The following is a 14,975-nucleotide window of genomic DNA, read 5'->3' as shown; positions in this document are numbered from 1 at the left end:
GTAAAAGGAAAATAATTTCTTGACCTTCCTAGAGATGCTAAAATGTGTCACTTTTAAAAGGTGACTTACAAAGCACCGTTTGAATTATTATACAGCCAAAAAAATGACCAAAATTGGATGGCAGTTTCCAGAAGCGTCCAGAAAAAGAGTTAAATGGAGAACCCATCTGGCCACTGCTCACCTGAGCTTGATTTTTTTTTTCACTGTATTCCTTCTCCATTTCTGAACTCACATCTAAGGTGCTCCTGACTGTGCCTCTGGTGAACCCAAGAAGGCCTGGAAAATGGGTCAGGTTGGGAGCTGAGTGGGGGCTTGCTAAATGTGTGGAGCTGGAGACCAACTACAGTTTGTGGCGACATTTTTTTTAAAAACGTAACACCTTAATATATTCTGCCAGGAGTAATGAAAATGTGCCCGATGAGTCCGAATTCTCATTTGCTTCCAAAAGCTCTATGTGAAGGGGAGTCCAAATTAGGAGAGGAAAACGCAGGAGGAAAAAAAAACAAACTTCAAGTGCTGAGTTGTGTGGGCCCAGCAGAGTGAGGGAATTCTACATCCCCCAAAGCCATGCTGGTTTTGTGGATTTTCATGTGAACCAACTGGCCTAAGGAGACCTCCACTTCCCTTCCAACGCCATCCTGCTGTGACTTTCAACCCCGGCTCACACATCAAAATCACCTGTGGAATTAAAAAAAAAAAAAAAAACTTCAGTCTAGCTCCAGCACAGGGAGCAGAGGAGAGTCGGTAAGATCAGCCACAGGGACAGCACGGCCTGTGCCACAACACAGCCATGTCCAGAGATCGGGCTGGGGAGAAGGGCAAGAACCATTTGGTGGACACTCGTCTCTTCTCGCCCATCTCCAAGACCAAGCGCAGGAGCCAGCCACCCACCCATGCAGCCAGCCTTCATCAGCACAGCTTGGCCAGCGCTGTGATCCGAGTACCAGGGACACAGTGATGAATGGTCCTGGCAGACCGGCCAAAGAACTTCCATTCTAATGGAAACCACAGCAGGGTGATGTAAACGACCCTGTTCTCTTTGGAGAAAAAAAAAAAAAAAAAAAAAAAAAAGGCAACTGAAAAGGGTTCCCTAAGCAATTTCAACACCAAACTTCAGTCCTATAAGCCCGTGGCTTCTCACTCAGTTCTCAGAGGACTTTTTTTGCTTTTTTGTGTGGCATTGGATTAAAGGAACTGTAAGAGCCTTCTCTAAATGTAGAGATAATTATTCTAGTATAAACCTCAACTTCCTCCTCCTAATTCTTTCAATTTTCATACCAGCTCTGGATTAACAAATGCACAGCCCTTGCTTCCTGCCTGCCAGACACTATACAACCCGCTGCTCTACTCAGCAGCCTGATCCAGACAATCAAACAGTCTTAGTTCAGTGGCCCTCAAGTGCCCCACACTCTCAGCCAGGGTGACCGCTGCATGCCAAGACCAACAGCTGCCCAACTGCATCCTGGGTGGCTTAATTTTTGTTTTCTTCTTTCCCGTTTGAGACAAACGCTCATCACAGGCTTAGGAGATATAAAAGATGTACAAGAACAACTCCAAGATCCCTTTTCAGAGTCTTTCATCTTTCTGTAAAAACTAAACCAAGCTATATAACATATGAGTGTCCCATAATATCACATGCTAATTCAGAAGCAAGCTATATGGCTTAGGAAAAACAGAGCAGCCGGACTGGGAAAGCCCCAGGAGGCACAGGTCAGCAATGACACTGCAGGGCATTTTTTTTGTTCTTTTTGAGACGGAGTCTCTCTCTGTCACTCAAGTTGTGGTGCAGGGGCACAATCTGGTCTCACTGCAACCTCCGCCCTCTGGGTTCAAGTGATTCTTCTGCCTCAGCCTCCCAAGTAGCTGGGACTACAGGCATAGCAGAGATGAGGTTTCACCATATTGGCCATGCTGGTCTCAAACTTCTGACCTCATGATCCACCCTCCTCAGCTTCCCAAAATGATGGGATTACAGCTGTGAGCCACCAGGCCAGGCCCACTGAAGAGCATTTTAAGGAGCACCAATGGCCTGCAGCTGGGACAACATGGAGGAACCAGCCTGACTCAAGGGGACTCACCAGGTAAGGGCAGGAAATAGGGTTGAAGAGTTAGAATCAGCAGTCAATGTAGGGCTCAGAAGTCAGACATGGTTCATCTGTGACACAGGCCTCAGCAAGAGACAGGGATGAGGGACACTGTTTTAGGCACACAGATTAAAAACACAGCTGCCATCAACACTGATTCAGCCAATGTAAATGTCTGGCGCACCAGTTTATTCTCAAAAAGAACTTAATCAGGTGGCTCTTACCTCCATTTCTATCATCAAAATCGTTCCAAGTATGCCAAAGTCCCAGTGTTTACAAATCAGAAATTCCACACCGCTTCCTGACAGCCTTCCTGGGCTTTTCATGTCCCTGTTTCTCCCCCTACAGAGCAGATGACTGTTCTGGGAGACAGCCGGCAGGGATGAGGATCAGCAGCCGACTCTGTGGCCATCCCGTTGTAATTCTGTTTCCGACACATCTGATTGTCAACTGGGTGGCAGGTGCAGGGTGCACCACTGAGTTGAGCTGGGACAAAACCAGCCATCACTCTCTGTCTTCTGAAGGCAGCAGGACACCATCACCCACAAGAGGGAATCTGGAGAATTCATCCTCCCATGAATTCATCAAGTATTTAGTCTGTTTCTGTTAAGTGCCAGGAGCACTGCTCCCAACAACATGGGCTTAACAGCAAAGGACACAAAGCCGCTGCCACCTTGGAGCCTGCATTCGGGGCAGGCAGGCAACTGACAAACCAAGGGAAATGCAATATCAGGCCATGGAAAGTGCCATGCGGGGGACATACTGGTAAGGCCACAACAGAGTGGCGCTACTATGGATATTCACGCAAGACGTGCTGAGAAGAGAGCAGACACTGAAGGAAGTGAGGGACAGAGCCAAGGGCTACCAAGGGGAAGAGCTTCAGACAGACCAAGCCGCAAACACAGAGGCCTGGGGCAGGTGGGGACAGCGAGAAGCCGGACCAGGACAGTGGCTGGGAGGCAGCATGGTTAGGAACCAGGTTATAGTAAGGCTTCCAGATTTTACCCTCAAAACCACGGTGCGGGGGCCAAGGGCAAGAGGTCCCACAGTGGTGACAGCAATACAACAATAGTAATGATGCTTCTCGCTCCTCAGATCTGCAAACCTTCCTGGTCCAGTCTAATACATAAAAGAAACAAATAAACATAAATAGTGGTTTTGACAATAAAATGTATTTTCATTTCTTTTTTCCTTTTTTTTTTTTGAGGCAGAGGCTCACTCTGCCACCCAGGATGGAATGCTCGCTGCAACCTCTGCCTCCTGGGTTCAAGGGATTCTCTTCCCTCAGCCTCCCAAGTAGCTGGGACTACAGGCGTTTACCATCACACCGGCTAATTTTTTGTATTTTTAGTAGTGGCAGGGTTTCGCCATGTTGGCCAGGCTGGTCTCAGACCCCTGACCTCAAACGATCCACCCACCCTGGCCTCTCAAAGTGGTATGATTATAGGCATGAGCCACTGTGCCCGGCCTTAGAGTGCATTTTCTATGCCAGAATGTTCAACTCATACTTACTGATGGAAAGTAAATTCAAACATTTTTAAATGTAATGATGACGTTAACCATTTGGGATGCCCTCAAATATAATATCGTCAGTTGCTTTAAGCAAAAGACAGAATGGCCTTTTAATCTAACAATATTAGAATATGCAATTAACTAGTCTTCCATCACAGTCTACACTTCAAAGGGTGATGTACCTTCCTAAATGGTCTTGGGAGAGATGCTAAACCCTGAGAGTCACTGGCACATTTAACTAAAGCCACAGAACTAAACATTCCACTGGGAAGTCGAAGTGATCACGTCCTCAAGTTTTACTACAAGTGGTAGAGACAAAGTTGCGAATTTCCTGCTTTGTGGGTGCTCTGTAGCTTCTGCAGACATCTTAATAATCAATTATATCATATCATAAGACATGTAAAACAAATAAATACAAACATGATGAAATCCTCCATTTGCAGGAAAACAGGCCATCGTCAAATCTGGAGTCGTGTCCACAGAGGACAAAAGTCTGGAAGTAGCGATCCTTTACGACAGTACCACGTCAGTCACATTATTAGTTGTAAACATCCTTTCTAAATCCAGGGGTAAGCAGGGAACTAATCCCCAGATGTGAGCTGCCCTTTGCATTTCTGAAGCCATGTGAACTTTCAGCCATAAAACTGTGACACTCAGACCACTGGCAAACAGCTCAGACACAATAATTCAGAAGCTGACTGCATGCTAATTTCCATGTTATTTCTCAACCATAAGCATAGCTCTATTATCCCTGTAGGACAAGATTTCTTTTTGCCATTTCACTTGGATAAGACATAGAGCTTACCTGAGCTATAACAGATATGAGAAAAAGCAAATAATGTCTATTCTATATGTGAAAGTTTAATTTATGCACCTTTTCTTGAAAAAGCCAAAGTTTCTCTCTTGAATCAATGAATTGCTACTGAAATAAAGTGGAAAAATTGTGAAACATAAAACAGCCACAGAAAGGTTACAGTAGTCTGTTAAATAAATAAAAACTTGAAGGGGGAAAACAGATCTTTGTTACCCACTCAAACTGAAAATACTGGGGTTTTACACAAAGAAGGCAACCTACAGGTGAGGGAAACAGTTTAACAGACATTCCTCTCGTAACAAAAAATACTCATTTGTTTTTCCTTCTGATTTGAGAAGCAATGTGCTAATCACACAAAATTTGGAAAACAGAAAAGTATAAAGAAAATTTCCCCCATGAATGCATCATTTAAAATACATTTTGGTCCTTTTCCTTTTAACACAAATACACACCTCTTTGCATTTTTTAGCAAAATTGGGATATTAAATATGTAATTACATTTATAAGCAATTCACCTGTAATAATATTTTCAATATATGGCAGTAAAATATGCCATTACATGAATGTATTATAGCTGACCTAACTATTCCTCTATTGTCCTATTCAAAACACAACAGACTAATTTTAATGTAATAGAGTAGGGAAGATCACTGCTATGGCTTCAGAATACTGTAACCTTTCAGACACCACCACTTGTCACGTTTGGGTGTGGTATCAAGGAAGAATGTCCGTAATTATCTGAAAAGGTTATTTCAATTCTCTGACCTTTCCCAGTGGTATATCTGTGTGAGGCTAGACTTTCTGCATAAACGGCCCCCAAAACAACCTATCACAACAGACTGATTACAGAAGCAGGTATGAGAACCCACCTATTTTCTATCAAAGCCGGTTATGAAACATTCACAAAAATGGAAAACAATGTCATTCTTCTCACTAATTTTTTTTTGTTTTCATTTTAAAAATCACTAAAAAGATAAATAAAACAACGTCAAACATTCGTCTCATACTTTTTTTGTTTTCAGGAGGTTATTCTTCCTTATAAATGGCTTTTTTATTAGTATGTAACAGGTTTATTATTATGTTTGTTATTGTTAAGTGAACTTTTAAAATTCCTCAGTTTTAAATCTTAACACAGTAAAATATCAATAAATATAACCAAAAAAAGTTTTTTTTAAGATTCTCAAGTACTTTCTAAAACAGTGTAAAGAGACCTTGAAGTCAAAAAGATTGAGACCCAGTAGGTAACAGAATAAAGAGTTTCTGTAACAGATAAATAAATCCATTGACTACTGTATTTGCTTGTTACTGACTTCTGCTTAAAATGATACTGCTCCGAGACCTTGGGCAGATCAGCAGCTTTCCTGGGTAGAATTTTTCCTCTTCCGGCCACATTTAGTCTCTGAATAATTTGGGCCCCAAATACCTGATCCATTTCACCACTCTGTATCAACATACTTTTTCAAAGCAGACACTGCAGGCTTGTGAGGAAACAGAGCCCCCAAGAACCAGAGATGCAGATCTCTCACCACTACTACCTCACCACTTATTTGTCAGAAAAAAAAAAATAGGATAAAATATTATCAAAATATTTTTGCTGCAGTAAGAGCAAACTGATTCAGTTAACGGTATCTGAAAGACACTTATCTTCATGGTTTATTATCATCTACTTTTACTTCCTCCCGCCCAAACTGCACAAGTTAATTCTGTGAATTCTGCGGGGCAACTGGCCCAAGTTTCCTTCCATCTGTTAGTGCCCAGATCTCAACAGAAATAAGAAAATACCCATTTATTTCCTGTTACAGCTTTACTTTCTAATCACTAACGATCCAACTGAAAGGCCCAAACTATTACAACATTACAGATATTTCTAATATCTCAAGAACAGGACTCCTACTATACCACTGTCCTATTCTTCCAAATATAGTATTTTCTACACTTTTGTTCTAAAAGAGCAAAATGGTCACACTTTAAAAAAATTGGGCTTGACTGGGCTGGGCATGGTGGCTCACGCCTGTAATCCCAGCTAACCGGAAGTCGGAGGCAGAAGCATAACCTGAGCCCAAGAGTTCAACACTACCTTGGGCAACACAGCAAGACCCTGTCTCTAAAAATACCAATTTATTTACGTATTTATTTTGAGACAGGGTCTCGCTTTGTCACCCAGGCTGGAGTGCAGTGGTGCAATCTCAGCTCACTACAACCTCCGCCTCCTGGGTTCAAACGATTCTTCCCCCTCAACCTGCTGAGTGGCTGGGATCACAGGTGCCCACCACCGTTCCGAGCTAATTTTTGTATTTTTTAGTAGATACAGGGTTTTACCATGTTGGCCAGGGTGGCCTCAAACTGCTAACCTTAAGTGATCCGCCCACCTCAGCCTCCCAAAGTGTTGGGATTACAGGCATCAGCCACCACACCTGGCCAATTTAATTTAATTCTTTAAAAAACTGGGCTGAAAATTAAAACAAACTCTTTCATTAAAACACATATTAACTGAATGTATAGGAGGCGCCAGGCATATGTTTTGACACTGAGGATAAAACAGTAAAGCTCCCTTCTTTCATGGACTAATTTATCATAGCTTATTTTCTAATGGGGGAAGCAGGCATTTGACAAAGGAGCAGCAATAAAGTGTGCTGGGTTTTAACAGACGAAGCCCAGGTCACAGGTCACCATGAGACTAGACCGCGGGAGTCCAGGGAAAGCAACCTGATGAAATGCAGTCCGAGGGGAGAACCCTCGACATACAGATGGCGCACGGACTTCGAGCACAAGATGAGCCAGAAGAAGAAAGATGGGGCTCAGGCCTGGGGTTAGGGCACAGATACTAACCCAGACTCCCCAGATGAAGAGTGAGGCCATGTGCAAAAATGGAGGACGCTGAGGAAGAATCAGTTCAATGGATCAGAGAAAACAAGGAACTCCGTCAGAGACTCACTGCATTTTAGATACCTGCAAAGCACGCGGGCGAACCTACAAAGGACTCGCAGACTCGCGTGCTTGAGCTCAGAGGTTAGTACAGGCTGGACACGTAGATGTGAGAGTCAAAACCCGACAACAAACCAAGCAGCTGAAACTGCTGATATTCCTCAGCAGGGTGACAGAAGTGCCCTCAAAATGCCCAAATATAAAGGGGTGGAGAGAGGAAAGGGAGGCTGCAGGGGATAATCGAGAGGGAGAAGAAAATCCAGGGGAGGGTGTCTCCGGTGCTCAGACACAAGGGGATGTTTCACGGAGGAGGATGCGCTCCACAGGGGTAAATCCTGGCTGGTAAATGCTGCTGAGAGGGCAAGCAGGAGTGCAACAGAAGGGCCCTGTGGAACCAGCAGCAGGGCGGACAAAAGGCCTCTCTGCAGGGCTGGCTTTGTGGGCATGCGACCTTCACAGCCCCCGTGCCTGAGGGCCCCATGCTTCATCTAATGCTTTACTGCTACCATCTTGAAATTCTTAATTTTGGAACAAAGAACACTGTATTTTCACTTTGCACTGGGCCCAAAAAATGCTGTAGCCAATCCTGACCCTCTGGTCAGTTTCACTAAAGTAGCAGAGATAAAAAACAGAATATAGTGGATTGAGAAGTAAATGGGAAGTGAAAAAATAAGTAGGTGGCAGAGTGACTTGAAGGTGATCCCACATTCCTCTCCTCCTCTTGTTCCCCTGTCACCTGCTTCTAACAACAGAAGATGGCAAAGGTGATGAGATGTCACTCGTGTGATGCCATCATGCTGGAATCTTCCACCCTGGCCAGCTCTGAGGAACCCACGCGGCAGGAAAATGCAGGCAACCAAGTCTCACAACTGCAGGGAAATGAATTCTGTCGATAACCTGAGCAAGCCCAGAAGCAGATGCTTCCTCAGCTGAGCCTCTGATGAGACCACAGTCCTGGCACCCGCCTGGCAGCAGCCTGGTGACAACCTGAAGCATAGAAACCAGCTAAGCTGTGCCTGGACTCCTGACTCATGGAACTGGTGAGGGAACCAACACCAGGAAGAAGTGGAAAGGCGAGCAGTAGTGAGCAAAGGGAGCACATGGCCGCAGAAAAGCCTCCCCTTGGAAGTCAGGTAGGATCTGAGGGATGTGCTATCCAGGCTCCGAGACTGCGCCCTGAATGGAGGAAAACAGTAAAGGCGTGGTAAGCGCTTTGTGTGTGCCCAGCACTCTTCCACTCTTGACAGACATCATCACAGAACCTCCCCACACAGATGAGGAAACTGAGGCTCAGAGTTGTTTGTGCCACTGAGTGTGGAATCATTTGCTGTGTGGCAATAGGTAATAGGACAAGGCAGAAAGCAGAACATGCTCTCAAAACGTTTAATCAAGGGAAGGAGAGAGAAAGTGGTTGCTGAAAGAGGAGAGTTCCAAGAAGGGCTGTTTTTGTCTTAAGACAGGAGAGACCTGAGCAGTCGTAAACACTCATGAGAAGGAAACACCAAGAGAGAGGTTGAAATCGGAGGTCGGAGAGAATGGTGGTGCAGAAATGAATTTTTCGAGAATACATAGGATTCCTCTTTCACCATGCACAGAAAAATGAGAAAAGGATCGGTCTAGGAGCAGGCAGATTTGCAAAGGGGCGGTGGGAAGGTCAGAGAATGGCCTTGGCATAACTGTCCCATGAGCTGTGGAAAGATCATCTGCTGAGAGGGAAAAGCGAGGAGGGATGAGCTGACTCTGAACCTGGAGACTGAAGAAGTGTGGAGGAGGTTGGAAAAGTCATTACGGAGAGGAAGAGGGTTGATGAGGAAAATGTTTGATTTCCAGGCAGGGCTGAGGCCTGGTGAGGTGAAGATCGGGATCACAGAGGCAACTGTGTAAATTTCTCTGGCAGAACTCGAAGTCCAGGGACAGGAATGGGTGGGCGTCCAGTCCTCCAGGACAGTGAAGGACAGGACTCCAGCCTGTGGACAAGTGCATCGCTGAAATGCTGGAATTCAAAAGCAGAGCCAAAGTCCAGCAGGAACTGAGGGGTTGGAAAGGGACCTGGAACGGCAAAACTCTGATGTTCTTATAGCAATCTGTCAGCTGAGCTGAAGGACAGACGCTTCTGGTGAGTGGGATCTCTGGATTTCAGCTCAGAAGCGGTTCCTGGTATTAAGATCCACAATGGGCTGGGCGCAGTGGCTCAGGCCTGTAATCCCAGCACTTTGGGAGGCTGAAGCGGGCAAATCACCTGAGGTCAGGAGTTCGAGACCCACCTGACCAACATGGAGAAACTCCATCTCTACTAAAAATACAAAATTAGCCAGGTGTGGTGGCGCATGCCTGTAATCCCAGCTACTTGGAAGACTGAGGCAGGAGAATCACTTGAAGCTGGGAGGTAGAGGTTGTGGTGAGCCAAGATCACACTATTGCACTGCAGCCTGGGCAACAAGAGCAAAACTCTGTCTCAAAATAAAGCGGTGGCTCAAGCCTATAATCCCAGCACTTTGGGAGGCCGAGGCGGGTGGATCACAAGGTCAAGAGATCGAGACCATCCTGGTCAACACGCGCCATTGCACTCCAGCCTGGGTAACAAGAGCAAAACTCCGTCTCAAAAAATAAAAAATAATTAATAAATAATAAATAAATAAAATAAAAATAAATTTAAAAATTTGCCGGGCGCAGTGGCTCACGCCTGTAATCCCAGCACCTTGGGAGGCCGAGGCGGGTGGATCACGAGGTCAAGAGATCGGGACCATCCTGGTCAACACGGTGAAACCCCGTCTCTACTAAAAATACAAAAATTAGCTGGGCACGGTGGCGCGTGCCTGTAATCCCAGCTACTCAGGAGGCTGAGGCAGGAGAATTGCCTGAACCCAGGAGGCGGAGGTTGCGGTGAGCCGAGATCACGCCATTGCACTCCAGCCTGGGTAAGAAGAGCGAAACTCCGTCTCAAAAAAAAAAAAAAAAAAAAAAAAAAATTTAAAAATGCCCAAATGGTGACTTTTTAGGCTAACCTCCTCCTCCCAGTTTGAGCATTGGAAGTTCTGCGTCCTGTGAAACTCCCTGGTCCTCAGACTGAACATTTCCATCCTGTAAAGCTCCAGCTGCCACTCCAATCTCAGGCAAACCAGGCTGCTGGCTGCCCAGCTGCCATGGAGTCCCCAGTGAGCTTTAACAAATGCTGACCCCTGCAGCAGATGACCATGAGCAGCCCTGCCTCTAGATCCCACAGCACACATGGGTGGGAGAAGGTGCATTCCCATTCCCAAGGGAGCCGAGGCAGCAGTGAACTGAGAACACAGCTCTCGGTTAGATTAGGAAGTGAAGATTCTGGGGGAGGAGTCTGGTTGATGATCCCAGGATTAGACCAGGAGGTGAAGATACTCAGGTAGGAGGAGGCTGGTTGATGATCCCTGGGTTAGACAAGGAGGTGAAGATATTCAGGTAGGAGGAGGCTGGCTGATCCCTGGGTTAGACCAGGAGGTGAAGATACTCAGGTAGGAGGAGGCTGGCTGATCTCAGGGTTACACCAGGAGGTGAAGATACTCGGGTAGGAGGAGGCTGGCTGACCTCAGGATTACACCAGGAGGTGAAGATACTCGGGTAGGAGGAGGCTGGCTGATCTCAGGATTACACCAGGAGGTGAAGATACTCGGGTAGGAGGAGGCTGGCTGACCTCAGGATTACACCAGGAGGTGAAGATACTCGGGTAGGAGGAGGCTGGCTGATCTCAGGATTACACCAGGTGAAGATACTCGGGTAGGAGGAGGCTGGCTGATCTCAGAGTCAGACCAGGAGGTGAAGATACTCGGGTAGGAGGAGGCTGGCTGATCTCAGAGTTAGACCAGGAGGTGAAGATACTCAGGTAGGAGGAGGCTGGTTGATGATCCCTGGGTTAGACCAGGAGGTGAAGATACTCAGGTAGGAGGAGGCTGGCTGATCTCAGGATTACACCAGGAGGTGAAGATACTCGGGTAGGAGGAGGCTGGCTGATCTCAGGATTACACCAGGAGGTGAAGATACTCGGGTAGGAGGAGGCTGGCTGATCTCAGAGTTAGACCAGGAGGTGAAGATACTCGGGTAGGAGGAGGCTGGCTGATCTCAGAGTTAGACCAGGAGGTGAAGATACTCAGGTAGAAGGAGGCTGGCTGATCTCAGAGTTAGACCAGGAGGTGAAGATACTCGGGTAGAAGGAGGCTGGCTGATCTCAGGATTACACCAGGAAGTGAAGATACTCGGGTAGGAGGAGGCTGGCTGATCTCAGAGTTAGACCAGGAGGTGAAGATACTCGAGTAGGAGGAGGCTGGCTGATCCCAGGGTTAGACCAGGAGGTGAAGATACTCAGGTAGGAGGAGGCTGGCTGATCCCTGGGTTAGACAGGAGGTGAAGATACAGGGGAAGGAGGTGGCATGAGAGCTGGCTGATCCCAAGGCAGGAGCACAGCACCTGGTGGAAGAGGCTGGAAGGGAAGGGAGTGGGGATGGAGGCGAAGGGGGAGGCACAGAGCAGTCCCAGGACCCTGGAAGGAACCGGAGGAACAGAGCATGGGGGTGGGAGCTACACCCCATGTGATTTGTAGGACCCTAAATCCCACAGTCGTCAGCGACATAATAAACAGCAACTCCAGGAGAGCTGGAGTCTACCAATGCCTGTGGGACACAGTGCAAAGGTAGATTTTAACACACTGAGATTGCTATTTGGTATAATGACATGTTTAGCCTAAAGAAATGAAGTTAGGGATTTTCCGAGCTACAGAATGAATTCCTTTTGGTCCTGATTGGAAAGTCCTTTGCTCTTGGAACTCAATTCTCAGATGTCTGTTTCACAAATCATCATCCTCGTTCTGATACTTACTCAAACCTTTGCCCACCCTCGAGTCTCTTTATTTTTCATATTCCACAAATGATGTGTGTTTGTTATCTGAATCCAGAAAACCCTCATGGGTTTCCAGCTACAACTGCCAATAACTGATACAGAACTAGAGAGTGTAGAAAATATTTCTTGACAATAAAAGCCAGAAGGAAGATTCCAGTTCTCCCATCCCCATGAAAGGAAGGGGCGGGGGTGGGGGTAATGCTGTGTTGTGGTGAGCTGCAGTTTGCACTGTACACGTGTGTGTGCATGCATGCACACATGTGTTATGTTAAGATCATAACATCTGGTGACTTAAGTCCTTGGGAAGCTAGACAGACTCAACATATTATTCCAGCAAAAACTTCAGCATCATTTAGAAGAAAATATAGCAGAGAAAAAAATCCCTCAAGTAAGAACAATGCAGGTACTTCTATTCAGTGTAACTAACCTTCCTCTAAAGTCGGGAAGAGGGAAGTAAGCCAGAACTGGAGGGTGTGGAGCTCTAACACAGTCAGCTCACAGGTCAGCAGAAGAGACAGGTACTCCAGACTTCAGACCTTGGGGCAAACCGAGGTTCCTCGGTCCCTTCTCTGACATAACTGACTTCTTTCTTTCCTTCTCCCTCCTCAATGCAAGGCCGAGCTTCCCTAAACAAGAACTGGGACTTTCATGCCTACTGAGACAGGCAGAGAGTCTCACAGGTGTCAACAGTTTCAAGAACCTTGCCCAGCCTCAGCCACCAACCAACCAGGCAGGCTGGGCAAGCCCAGAGGCTCCTGGAAACCAGAAACTAGGGCAGAAACACCCAGCAACTCAGTCCCTTTTCTAAAACACAGCTACCAATAAATACATATTCATAAATCACTGTCATGAGCCATAGAAAGGGAATGCTTTTATAAATTAAAGCACCCAAACGTTAAACCAACATTACTTAGGACAGCATTTGTCATTGCTACAGAAAAACATTTTATGTAAATATGAATGCACACAAGGTAAGTAAGTGTCTTCTATTCATAGAAGAGTAGCCTGTATTTTTTTCTGACATGAAAAGACACTGAAAACACACCTACCAAAAAAACGTGGGGGGGGGGGGGTGTGTATGTGTGTGTGTGTGTGTGTGTGTAATCTGTTTGTCTAGGTCGACATTAGAATTTCACCCAATACCTGTGTACACCAAGGCCCAGCAGGGCAGTGTGGTTAATCAGTGTATGTAGCAAGACAAGCCAGAGCCGCTCTGAGACGATTGCACAGGAAGAAGGAGACTGTTTAAATCTCCTTCGATAGGTACTGATAGGGACTGGAAACGATATTTTCACAGTGGACACCCAAGACACTCTCTTCCTAATCCTAACCAAGGAATAAGAAGCAAACTAAAGGCCAGGAGTGGTGCCTGACGCCTATAATCCCAGCCCTTTGGGAGGCCAAGGTGGACACATTGCTTGAGGTCAGGAGTTAGAGATCAGCCTGGCCAACATGGTGAAACTTCATCTCTACTAAAAATATAAAAATTGGCCAGGCGTGGTGGCAGGTTCCTGTAATCCCAGCTACTCAGAAGGCTGAGGCAGAAGAACAGCTTGAACCTGAGAGGCAGAGGTGGCAGTGAGCTCAGATCACACCACCAGACTTCAGCCTGGGCGACAGAGTGCGACTTCATCTCAAAAAACAAAAAAGCAAATTAAACTCGGCACATATCAGTGTTTCGTTGTGGTCAGGTGTTTGGTCTTTTTTTTTATATCCATACCTACGAGGGAGGAAGTGAAGGCAATGAGCGAATGCCTTCAAATCAAGTGCTATTTTACTAAAATCAAGTATGTCTTAGTCAGCTCAGGCTGCTCTAACAAGCTGCCATAGGCTGGGGGCCTTAAACAATACTCGTCAATTTCTCACACTTCTAGAGGCTGGGAGATCCAAGATCGAGGTGCCAGTAGGTCGGATGTCTGGTGACGGCTCTGTTCCTGAATGGTACATGTCCACCATCTGGGTGTGTCCTCACAAGGTGGACAGAAGAGAGAGAGAGAAAAAAAAGCTCTCCTGTCTCTTCTCGTGGAAGCACCAATCCCATTCTCAGGGACTCTGCCCTCATGACCTAATCACCTCCCAAAGGCCCCTCCTCCTAAAACCGTAACCTAAGGGGTTGAGATTTCAACATACGCATTTTGGGGCTGACTCAGACCGTAACAAATACTTCAAAATACATTTATCAGGACTACAATCCTCACTGCATAGTCACATTTTACCAGAAATAGTTATCTTCAGAGAAAATGCATAATTTAATTATCAAGATCCTAGACACTTAATACAGCATGGATAAAATAATGCAGATAAAAGTTAGTGAATCCAAAAAGATTTCTTAAAAGGCTAAGTAAAGGGTGACTCATCCAGAGTTTGACAGACATGGTTGGCATCTGAAAAAACTTTAGGAAAGAAAAAAAATAGTTCACAACTGCACAAGACACAGGCTATTACAAAACTATCTTTCTGGCAAAGACACCCTATTCAATACCACTCACTAGAACAACACGTAATTTTTATTTAATCTCACATAGGTATGCTATTCTGTTAACAAGTCTAAATTCACATAACATCTTCTAGAGAAGGACTACATTATTCAACAGCCACAGAAAGATCCCAGTGTTTATTCTTACCTCAGATATCTATTTTCCTGTTAATGTTTTAATCATGAGCATTCAAGGTGGTGAAAAATCATCTTTCAGCAAGGGAAGAGTTAGCCCAGGAAGTCATCCCCATCCCTGTCACCCATCAAGGCCTAAGTGACAAAAGTTACAGAGACTGAC

General features: G+C 45.8%; 1 protein-coding gene across 6 annotated transcripts in view; it reads right to left on the bottom strand.

Annotated features, from left to right (window-relative positions):
* The window catches only part of FAM107B (family with sequence similarity 107 member B), a 278,237-nt gene that overhangs the window by 40,652 nt on the left and 222,610 nt on the right, over window positions 1-14,975 (bottom strand). The gene's annotated exons all lie outside the window — the stretch shown is intronic.

Source organism: Saimiri boliviensis, chromosome 8 (genome assembly GCF_048565385.1).
Source record: "Saimiri boliviensis isolate mSaiBol1 chromosome 8, mSaiBol1.pri, whole genome shotgun sequence".
In the NCBI taxonomy this organism is placed as follows: Eukaryota; Metazoa; Chordata; class Mammalia; order Primates; family Cebidae; genus Saimiri; species Saimiri boliviensis.
This window is presented reverse-complemented; position numbering and strand designations above follow the sequence as displayed.